The sequence below is a fragment of the Mus musculus genome, chromosome 10, assembly GCF_000001635.26.
Source record: "Mus musculus strain C57BL/6J chromosome 10, GRCm38.p6 C57BL/6J".
NCBI classification, from domain to species: domain Eukaryota; kingdom Metazoa; phylum Chordata; class Mammalia; order Rodentia; family Muridae; genus Mus; species Mus musculus.
The window spans coordinates 118169370-118181207 of NC_000076.6; positions in this window are offsets into that span (position 1 = coordinate 118169370).

Below are 11838 nucleotides of genomic sequence, written 5' to 3' on the forward strand. Positions count from 1 at the left end.
AGGCCGGCTCACTGGGGTCGTGCCTGTGAAGGGTATGTTTTGTTAGCAGGTGTTGACCTTTGCTGACCCATGCAGATCGATTTGCAAGACCGGGGAGTGGGGGTGGGGGTGGGGGCTCTGAAGACCTTAAAGGATGAGGCTGACTACAGTCTAAGGCTGAGACAACCTCAGGGTCAGTGTACTTCAGTACACAAGCGTAACAAGGAAAGCGATGCTCCAAGGAAGGTTGAGCTCAGAAAACCGTGTAAATCAACACTAGGAAGACACACTAAATAGTAACACAGCCGCCCTTTCTCAGGGCAGACCAATTGAAGCACAATTGCCTGGCACGATGGATTATATCTGGGAAAGCACGAGATCAAGGCAGAGGGCCATATCCAGACTCAGGACACCCTGAAGACAACACTCAACATGTCCCTTCGCCAGATGGTGCTCTGTAGCTGTGATCTGACATCCAACAAAAGGGAGCATATCTTATAAGTTGAATGGAGATGTTTAACACGGTAGCGTGAGATCATGTCCAAGGACAATCAGGGAACAAAATTCACCTGAGGTAAATAGCCTCTGGCTTTTTCCTGGAGTCTTAGTAACAAGAACAGGCCATGAAGTTTCCTGATATGCAGAAGGAGCTGTGGGCTTGAATTTGCTTTAAATCAATTTTTATCTGGGCATGCTTTAAGAAGCGGATACTGTTGCTATTCTGTGTTGATGAGTTTGGACAGATTTCCACATCTGAAACCAGTGCAGGTACCAAGGGATGGGTCTGTCTGTCTGGTGTTTCCTGGTCCTCAAGGCAGCAGTGACTCAGAGTTCAGAAACTGTTTCTCTGGATTTCACCTATAATTTTGAGATCCCTCGTGCTTTTGGTGTGGCTATTTCCTTTTAAATTTACCACTGGCAAAGCCATTTTGGATGGCTTGTAGTTTGAGACTATACCAAACATTTGCTGTTTGCATTTGAGTCCCTATGTGGAGCTTTCTGCTCTCTTTAGAAACACTCTCTCCCCACCGTGACAGTGTCTCTCTTTGTAGTCTTGGCTGGCCTGGAACCGGCCTCTGCTTTGTGTTAGATACGTGCCACCATCTCTGACTTGAGTATACCTTATTTATTTATTTATTTATTTATTTATTTATTTATTTATTTATTTTTGAGCATATGTGTTAGAGGTACAATATGACCAAATGGGTACAATAATAACCTGGAGACTTTGTGTTTTTGTTTAAATTAGCATCTCATGAGCCACACTCAGGAGTGAACATTTACATTTAAATCCCTGTAAGAGCTTTCCCCCAGATGCACACTCTCCTCTTCTCTGCAGCCCCACATCCACTCCAGGAGCTGACTTTCTCTCTGTCCTCCTGGTTGAGAACCCAGGACAAGTGCCTATGTGTGCATACACATAAAACATGGTTTACATGCTAATCTTTGGTCCACCTCTGGGTCCCTTTGGGAGTCTGAATTCCAAGAACATTTGAAGAGCAACTAAGAACATAATAAGTATGTTTGGTGTATTAGTAGGGAATAGCATGCAATTTGAGCAGAATCATGTTTGCTTTATAAATAAAACAAATTTAATAACTTGGTCCAAGATTCTGCTGTCCAGTGAGTTAAATCTAGGCCTTCTTACTTGAATTCCTCCCACAATACTTTCTCTGAAGTGTTTTGCTCACATTTAATATCTACTATGAATCATCTTTCTGGTTGATTCATTTGGGAGTTAGTTTTTCTCCTTGGCTTCTTGGAAGATAAAATACCTTTCTTTTCGAGTCAGGAAAACAAGAGAATGTGGGCACAGGTTATCATGCGAGTGGACTCAGCCAGGATGAAAGCGAGTTGATTTCACAAAGTCAGTTTGTCCTTCTGTAGAGCAGTGTCAAAGCTAGCCTTTCCTGGGATGCTCAAGGATATACTATGTATGCACTTTTGCTGTGGTTGTGAACACAGAGCAGACACAGCGCAGTTACAAAATGTGTTGATTTTTCTGGATGTTTAACACAGGGACAAATAATCCAAAATGGTGGATGGACCTAGAGGTGATCGTATTGGATCCGGGAATATACTAGGATGCTTTTTCCATGTAGCAAGCAGCTACCCTTAAGGTGGCCTCCATTTTCTTTCTGCCAGTGACTCATCCACTAGTTTAATTCATAGGTATATGACACCCCAGACTCCGTTAGAATATTTCCTTGGAAACAGTGAGAAATGAAGATTTGGGGGACATGGAACTACCTTTGAGAGTAGGGTCCTGATCCCAAACAGGTAGAGTGATACTGGGGGGAGGGCGACTCACATCAATTCAAGACAAACAATGAATATTCAGATTATGCTGTTAAATTTCTTCATATATTCTATGTCTGATAGTATGCTAGAGCTAGCTTACGGGCCCCTGGTTAAGTACTCAATAACTCTGATCAGGTTGATAAACCATCAACAGTTTGAAACTGCCCCATCAGCAAGCCATATAAACCAGAGCACTCTGACCTCCCTCCCGGAGAAGGGGTGCACCAGCTCTGCCCTGCTGTGCTCTGTCCATCACTGCTGTTCCATCCGTATCGTTTCCGGGATGGAGAAAACATCCATTTCAAGAGATAAGCAACAGCTGTAATGTCAATCACCCCCTACATCTCTCGGCAAACACAACTGCTTGCTCTAGTTGTCTTTCTTGGGAGAAATCCATCTAGAAACAAACTAAGCCACCAAAAGGTGACAAGGCAGTGTGGTCTTCCACAGGAGCATCCACGATAGACCTGTGGTCCAGCCTAGAGATGGGCCTAAGGTTCCGTATGTATGATCTTCTAGATCATTCCGAGGCTAAGATACTTTGGGAACCACGGGCTTTGGCTTGTAGTAGCCCATAGCCTAATCTCAGTTCCTCCTTGAGCAAGTCTATTTAGCTGTGAGCCTGTGTTCTTCATCTTGCCAATGAGCTCATTTAGTCCTCAGGTTAAATGCTGTAATGCCTGTAAAGGAGTCTTACACATGGCGTTCAAATGTTCAGCTCAAAGTATTTTATTGGCAACCTTTTTAAATTAAAAGAGCAGACAAAAGGGGCTCATTTTAGGGACACTCAGGATAAGGCTAGTAAACAGGGGACACAGTGCCCTGAAACGAAACTATGGCACATCTCTCTGCACAGACCTATCTTTTATGACCTACATTCAGCTCACACGGAGAGGCAGTTTTGGGAAGAGATGCTGAAATGATTTGTCTATTTCCGTTATGTGGTAAAGAAAAAAAAAAGATTCTGACTACAGTGTTGTGACTCAGCGATTGCACAGGGCAGAATCAATTACCTGGTGTATGCAAAGCACATTAGCGTAACCATGAATTGGAGATGTTATCTGGCCCGAGTCAGGAAACACGAGATGCAGGAGCCCTGGAGACGGCTGATGAAAGACTGGCAAGCTTGCTCTATGAATGACTGTATGTCCAATATCAAAGGCTTCCCATGTGTGCTGCTAGTTATTTCTAAGACAAAAGAACCAAAAAGTAAGCTCTGTAATTTCAAGAAGAAATTAAAAGCTAACCTCAATGTCATGTATTATGGGAAATGTAGATGACTCTCAGACTTCAGTGAGAGTCCTGGTTCAGATCCTGTCTTCACTCAGGAAAGTTGCCCACAATGACTAACTTAGCGTGTGGTGTTCCCATTAAAAAATGTATTCAGGTCAAGACAGTTGATGGGGAAACCAACACAAAATTGAAAATGGGTTGTGCAACTATGCTTAGTCTGGTTCTGCAAAAGGACCCATATGGGAGAGAGTTTGCCTTGTAGTTTTGCCAAGATGGAATGTATGCTCGGGATTAGTAACATTCAAGCTGGCTTCTGTGGATTGTGGCTGAGACTTGACAAATATGGTGAATCCATGTTCCAAGACCATGCCATTTCCTCTGATCAGTCACGATCCAGGTGAGGAGACCAAGGGAAGAAATCTGCCCACATTGACTTTATAATTTGGAGCAGCTGAAGCTCAGAGCAGTAGAGGCAGAAGGTGCACACACATACCTCAGGAGGGGCCATAAGACAGCAATGGGGTAACTGATGGAGAAGCGTTTGGAAAGACTGGATATCTTCCTTAAGCAGATTCAGTGGGGGTTTTCACTCATTAACTCATTCATTCATTCATCCACTCATTCAACATTCATTCACTCATTCATTCATCCACTCATTCAAGCACTCCATTCATTCATTCACCCACTCATTCATTCATTCATCCACTCATTCAAGCACTCCATTCATTCATTCACCCACCCACTCATTCATTCATTCATCCACTCATTCAAGCACTCCATTCATTCATTCATTCACCCACTCATTCATTCATTCATTCATTCACTCAAACTGCATGCAAAAGTTCCACAGACCATCTCCACTGTGCACAACAGTTAGTTAAATAAACCCTGGCGGCAAGTTGACGGTCTCATAGATGTCGGCTTCTATTTTTCTGTCCATCCTGTCTAAGGAGGAAGGCTATTTTCCGCTCAGACTTCATGGATTTCTGGTGACAGGAAGTTTCCATTTCCTCCCTGTCCCCGAAGGATAGCAAAGCCGGAAAGTCTTACTTTTCCCCATGTCTCACTCACTCCCTTTGTTAAATGGTTTCCTACCCACTGCTGACAAAAGCTCGTCTAAGCCGCAGGCATCTAGGCACGGTCTGAGTGTGTGTGAGAACCTGTTTGAGTGTGTATTAGTGACTCACACACACTCCTTTTGTCATCGGCCACAATGGCTCTGCCTAAGAGACACATGCAGAAGTAAGCTAAAAAGACAATAGCCGTGTGCGTTCACTTTCCTCTGCCAGTAGCACACCTGCTTTAAAGGACACACACTTTGCCTTTGCCCATCAGGGACACATCTCCTTCTGAGTCTCGAGATACCAATCAGTTGCTTTAGGACTCTAGAAATCACCTTTCCTGGTCTTCTAAAGGACCCAAAAAGCCAGGCGTGGCAACGGTACACAGTCCATGTATTTGGAAATGCTTTGACTTGCCGTTCCCTCTTCTCCAGTCTCCACAGTCTTTCTATAGAACAGTGGTTCTCACCTGGGGGGAGGAGGTTGACCCCTTTAGGATGTTGCATATCAGATATCCTGCATATCTGCTATTAACATTACGATTTATAACACTACCAAGACTGCAGTTATGAAGTACCAACTAAAATAATTTTATGGTTGGGGGTCACCACAACATGAGGAACTGTATGCTTCACGTCCCAGCTTTGGGGGGTCACAGTATTAGGAAGATTAAGAACCGTTACTCTAGCAGGCTTTCTTCAACAGACCACAAGAAATTGGAGGAGGTGGGGCAGGGGATGGGGAGGAGGGGGGCAGAAACGACCATAATCAGACAATAGTGTGTGAATCTTGGTTCTGCCATGTTAGCTGTGTGATCCTGGGCAGGTTACTTAACTTCTCTGAGTTCTTGTGCCTGAGTGCCTGAGTGCTAACCGTAGGTTAAATAATCCTAAGCCACCTCAGAGATCTCAGTGATCCATAAACATGATGGCTAATCTTGGTGGTCGCTTGACCACATCTGGACCCAACTCAAACCCAAGCATCTGGGCACAGCTGTGAAGGGTTTTCTTGGTTGGATCATTTGAAGTGAGAAGAAGCACCCAGAATCTAGGCCACACCTGTTGGCGGCAGCCTATGTAAAAAGTCGTGGAAAGAGAATTTTTGTTTTTGGGTTTGTTTTTGTTGTTGTTTGTTTGGTAGGTTTTTTTGTGTATGTGTTTTTGGTTTGGTTTGGTTTGGTTTTTTTGGCCTGTTCCTCTTCACACTCCTTGGAAAGCTCATCCATTTTGTTCCTGAGTTGTTCCTCCATTGGTGTTAGAACCTACTTCAGGATTTCAATGTAGACTGGAATCCCACAGCTCTCCAGGGCTGCCCCTTCCCTGCCTCCTACCCCCCAGGACTCTAGCACCAGATTGAGATTGCTAAGGATTGAACCATTTCCACATCCTTGACCTTTCTGTCAGGAGACAGCCATTGTTGAATTGCTCATCCCGCAGCCTCTAGGTAGGCCATGCTAATAAACCCTTTGAATGTGTATATTGTCCTTCTGAGCTCTGTTCCTTTAATAGGTGTATTATAAATGTACTTATATATTGTCCTGAGTTCTGTTCCTTTAGAGAGCTCTGACTAGTACAGATCTGCTGTACCAGGAATGGTTCTAGAGAACCAGGGTCTTAAGGATAAACTGATTAAGTGTCTGGAACAGGTTTTGCAGCTCACCAACACAGTCGCTCTTCTGGTAGTACGGAGAACGCTGAAAGCCCATAGCTAAGGCATATTAAAGGAAGGGCTTGGTGCAGGGAAAAGGGAACTTGGTGACTGTAGATAAGAATTTTGATAGTTTGTGGGGACAAAAGGGAAATAATGACATTGGCTGGATGCTTTTAACATTTCTGGATAAACTGACAAGGGAAAAGAATGAGCTCTGTTGATAAAATTACCCAGCTTCTGGCTTCTCAGGATACTGGGACAAGGGAAGAAAGAACTCAGTGCTACGACTGGCCAGCATCAAAACAATCTAAAGGTTTCTAAGTGTTCCCTGGGAAAGCACCTTCTTCCCAGCATCCTTAGAGGTCAGGCTGTAGAAAGTCAAACTGAAGGCCTCACTTTAAAGTTGACTTAGTTACAGCAAAAACTCAAATCCTAGCCCCACCCCTATCCCCACCCCCAGGGTATCAGGGGTGGTTAAAGTAAGGAAACTGCTTAGTAAAGAAGGGAATTCCGCAAATTGGGATGAAGATGTGGTGTCAGGGGACCTTACTGAGAGTGAGGACTTTGAACCCTCAGATTCGAAAAGTTTTTTATCTCACCAGAGGAAGCAGTCTCTCCACCCTCAGCAGAGGATAACCCCCCTCCAGTCCCTCTGCAATAGTGCCCTCTTTGCCATTGACTGAGAAAATTAATCCTTAATTGTCTCTAAAACCCTTGGTGACTTTCTGTGAGGGAGATTTCATGCAAGACATTCCTGATGCCACTTAGGGCCCACCAATAGTCAGTCACCTCTAGTATAACCAGAGTTAAAGCAAAGCAGGTTCCTAGAGGGAGGTTGAAAGTGTGGTCCACAAGGCATTCTCTACTACTAAGGAGATTCATGAGGTTGCTAATTTATTCAAGCCTAACTCTGGGGAATATTTATAGGAATGAATTTTAAGGGTGCAGGATAATGGTGGAAGAAACGGAAGACTGGATCAGGCTGAGTTTATCAACACGAGCCCTCTGAATGGAGACTCTAGGTCTAATATGGAAACTCACACAGTAAAAAGGGCATCAAATGTTTGAGTGGTTGGCTGAAGCATTTGGTCAAAAGATGGCCTACTGAAAAGGAGTTGAAGATGCCTGATAACTCTTGGCTTACCGTTGATGAAGGGATTTTATGGCTCAGGGAAATAATAATATTCAAGTGGGTACTATGGGAAAAACCTAATTCTTTGAAAGGGAAGGCCCAGAAGACGTGACCGTCACTAATCCTAAAAGGCACAGAGTGGTGAGAGAGGTACCAGCATGTTTGAAGAGCGTCAGTCGCTGTCACCGTTTTCCTTGTGCCGGACCTTAGGTTGGAAATGCTGCCACTCCAAGGGATGAATTAAAATGTATTGTGTTTAATTAGACCCTGAGGTAGCAGGAGACAGGTGGCAGCTCGGAATCACCAAAGGTAAGGTTATTATAGTTATTTCCATGGGCTGTTTCATTAAAACAGCATAGTTTAATAAGTTATGAGAGGGCCGGTTTTGAGATAGTGTCTAGACTGGCCTAGACCTGACTGTAGTCCAGGCTGGTCTGTAACTTATACAGCACCCATATCTTCCTTTCATGAGTGCTATAGTTACAGATTAGAGCCACCATGTGTGTCAGATATTTTGTGTAGAGAAGAGGAGAAGCCCTTCTCTCAGGCCTTCCAGCGAGAAGGAAGTGCATTCTGTCAATGCTCTGCCCTACGAAACCCACACATTGCTTTTTAGGCATCAATATACTGCGGTGCCAGGGTTTCAGCATCACCAACGACCTTGTGAGGGAGATGGCAATGGCTGTGAGCTGGACGCGATGGAAGGTGGCTAACTCGCTTGGAAGGGCGAGCGGTGGGTGAGATGTGTGTGAGCAGAGGCGTTTTTGCTTTCTGAGGATATTTGGAACAGCTCCTAGAAAGGAGCCTTACAGGGGCGGGGTGGGGACATTTATAACTCCATGCCACCAAACTATATCCAGGTTGAAAGTCTCATGCTTTATGGTCATCTTTTAGAACTGTAAAACTCTTCACTGATATTTAAAAAAACATAAGTCTGAGAAAGAAAAGTAAATTTGCCCCCTAGTTTTGCCTAACGAGCTCCCCGAACCATTTCTTCTTGTCTGCTAAGTTCTCAAGAAATGGCCGTGGGGGATAGGGGGAGGCGGGTTGCTGGCCACAGCAGCAGCAGGACCAGCAGCACCAGCTGCACCAGCAGGACATATGCAGATGCAATGGTTCCCATTTCTAGACATGGCTATGGAATGAAGCTTACTTTAGAGAAATACACACGGGAGCTGAAGAGATGGCTCAGAGGTTAACAGCCCTTGCTGCTCTTGCAGAAGACCCAGATTCCATTTCCACTCACGACCACCTGTAACTCCTCTTATAGATCCAACATCCTCTTCTGACATCCTTGGGCACCAAGTACACATGTGTACATAGGCATTCGAACAAAACACTCTGCTACATACTTACCTGGAGCCATGGGGCCCTCCATGTGTACTCTTTGGTTGGTGGTTTAGTCCCTAGGAACTCTGGGTGGTCTGGTTGGTTGATATTGTTGTTCTTCCTATGGGGTTGCAAACCTCTTCAGCTCCTTCAGTCCTTCCCCTAGCTCTTCCATTGGGGACCCTGGGCTCAGTCCGATGGTTGGCTGTAAGTATCTGCATCTGTATTGGTCAGGTGCTGGCATCAATGGGAAGGGAGGCCCTTGGTTCTGTAGAGGTTTGATGCCCCAGCCTAGGGGGATGCTAGAGTGGTGAGGCAGGAATCTGTGAGTGGGTGGAGGAGCACCCTCATAGAGGCAAAGGGGGAGGGGGATAAAGGAGATGGGATGAGGAGTTTGTGGAGGGGAAACAGGGAAGGAGGATATCATTTGAAATGTAAATGAATAAAATGACTAATAAAGAAAAAACAAAATAAAATGATAATAAAATATTTTATAGTTCAAGATTAAAAAACATTCACACACATAAATAAAATGAATAAATCTATTTTTTTTTAAAAAGAGAGAAATATACAAGCTGCATGAAATGGATTTGAGAGGGTGCCCCAGGTGCCTTTCCACAGGCCATGCTGTAGTGGCTCCATGTACCTGCTGCCATGTTTGAATTATCTCTGCATGCCAGTCCATCAAGCCCCATGGAAGTTAGCACAGACGGGCTCAGTGATATCAAACCGAGCATGCAGTAGGTGCGGACTACAGCTGCCAGTGCGTGCCTGAGGGAGTGTGAGCCGTGCCCGGGGGTGGGGGAGGCAGGAAACCCTTTGCTCTTGATATTACAAATCTCAGAGTCACTTTCTTTCTCAGCAGGGACTTGGCTTATTAATCACCAGCTTATCTGTGGTTTGTTTCGGGCATCCTTGTGCCCCCACAGTGGGAATACTTCCCTTTTTTTTCTCACTGTCTTCTCTTTGGCCACTTAGCTTAACTATCCTCTCTTCATCGTCCAGACGAGCCTGCTGTTTGGAGGTCCTCAGACTTCCTCATTAGACATATTGTTTGGTCCATGACTCATGGCGATGGAATCTCTTTTTCTCTTCCTCTTCACAAAGGAAATACATAAAGACATACAATAAAATGAAATAAAATAAAAATATGCCGTTGAAGTGAAGATCTCCTGCAGAGAAAAACACTTTAACTGTTGAGTGGCTCTCAATATTTTCAATGCCAGGTGACTATTTTTATTCTATAAAAATGGAGCTACGCTCTATGTATCATGTTTGTATGCTGCTTTCTTCATTCGGGAAGTCTACCCAGCCCCTTCTTACTGAACTCCCCGCCATAATGGTGCAGACGGTCTTTTGGGTCCCTATTACTTCTAGTTATCACCTAGCTTCGACCCACGTGATACAGAGGAAGGGACATTGAAGTAGGAAGAAGGAACCACGTGCTTCTAGTGTAGTCCTGCCACTAGCTGGCCGGGAGATGGAGACACGGTCCTCAACCTTCTTGCCCTCAAGTTTCCTTTGCAATTAAAGCATTGGCTAGTAACTTCGAAAGTCCCTCCCAGTTCTATCAGGCTGATGGAGGCGTGGTATGAATTACAATGTTTCAGGCACTGCTCTAGGAGCTGTGTAACCAGTAGGAGAGAACGTTCCCTTCCTCGGATTGAACAGATTCCCCTATGGCCAGCACAGCCGAGCTCCCTAAAACAATCCTGTCTTCTTTCCCTCCATTTCTCTACTTTAGTCTCCAACCATAGCAACTAAGCTTTTGTTCCAACCATTCCCAGGAAAGATACTTAGCAAGTGCAGACAAAGGCTTTTGGATGGTGCTGTCCACTGGATTCCACCCAGACTCCCTTTTGCGTAACTGGACTGTGAAATGTAACACGATTGTTCGTTTTATCCTTTTACTAAGAGTCTCCCCTGAACCTACGTGTCTCGGGAATGCCCACTCTTTCCTTTGAATGTATATACAGTCAACTCATTATGATTCTATGTATGAACTCATCTCTGCTAACATTTATTTGTAACTCTAAAATCAACATAGATGGGACTTTTGGGGGTTATTTGTAGAAGTAGGAGGAGCAATGAAAACTGTGAGCATTCACAGCTGGGCTGAGTTTGTTTCTTTGTTGCGATTAAATCCTCTGACAGAGGCGACTTAGAGGAGGAAGGGTTTATTCTGCCTCACGGTTCAGGGCTCCTTGGCAGGAAAGCCAAGGCCCCAGGAACCTGAGGCAGCTGTGTGTTGATTCTATACTCCTGGAGCTAAAAGCAATGAATGCTTTCAGGGGGCTCTCTTTCCTTTCTCCTCTGATACAGGTAGGGAGTAGCTCCACCCTCAGGCATCCTCAGAGGCCCATGTCCCAGGCCATGCTAAATTCTGTCAAGCTGACAATACCCACCACCACACTCATCTCCTGCCTTCTTGTTTTATCTCTCAAACTATAAACAATGTATTTGTAAGTTTCTTTTTTAAAACTGCACTATGTTTAGTAGCTATGTTGCACACTTTGATTCTTTTGTTTGTTTTGTTTTAGCTATGATTTTATTATTTAAGATGGCCCCCAAGTCATATTTGGAAAAAAAAAAAAAACAAACCTAAGAAGCTGTCCTATGTCTTATGGAGAAAAGATGTTCCAGGTCTTACCTGCAGCCAGGGCTTCTGCACCTTTGCTATTTGGCACTAGGAGGCCAGAGAAGGCATTCCAGTAACTTGTTAGGAAACCCACACTTCATGCCTCCATGGCCCAGACCTTGTGTTAGAGATCAGTGCATTTTGTAACCCTGTGCACAGTTATACACATTAGAAAGGAGACTCAAAGGAGACAGAGACTCATGGGTAGCGAAACCCTAGCTCCCAAGTACTGGGGCATCGATTCTTCATGATGCAGCCCCTGGCTACTCGGCCAGCTTCATGTCTCTGTTCCCTAAGCACCTTGTGTTTCTGCTCACCTCCACACCGCTCTCTGGAGTGGTCCCTGCTTGCCCTCTTGTTCCCCTGGTCTGCCTGTTGAGTATTTACCAAGCCGATCGCACTTGGCTTACACATCATCTCCTCGAAGAAAACGTACGGGCTTTCCAGGGAAAGCTGACCATGGCCTCTCTGTTGCCCCCACTGTTCCCTCCAGAGCATCTCTCAAAGCTTTGCTT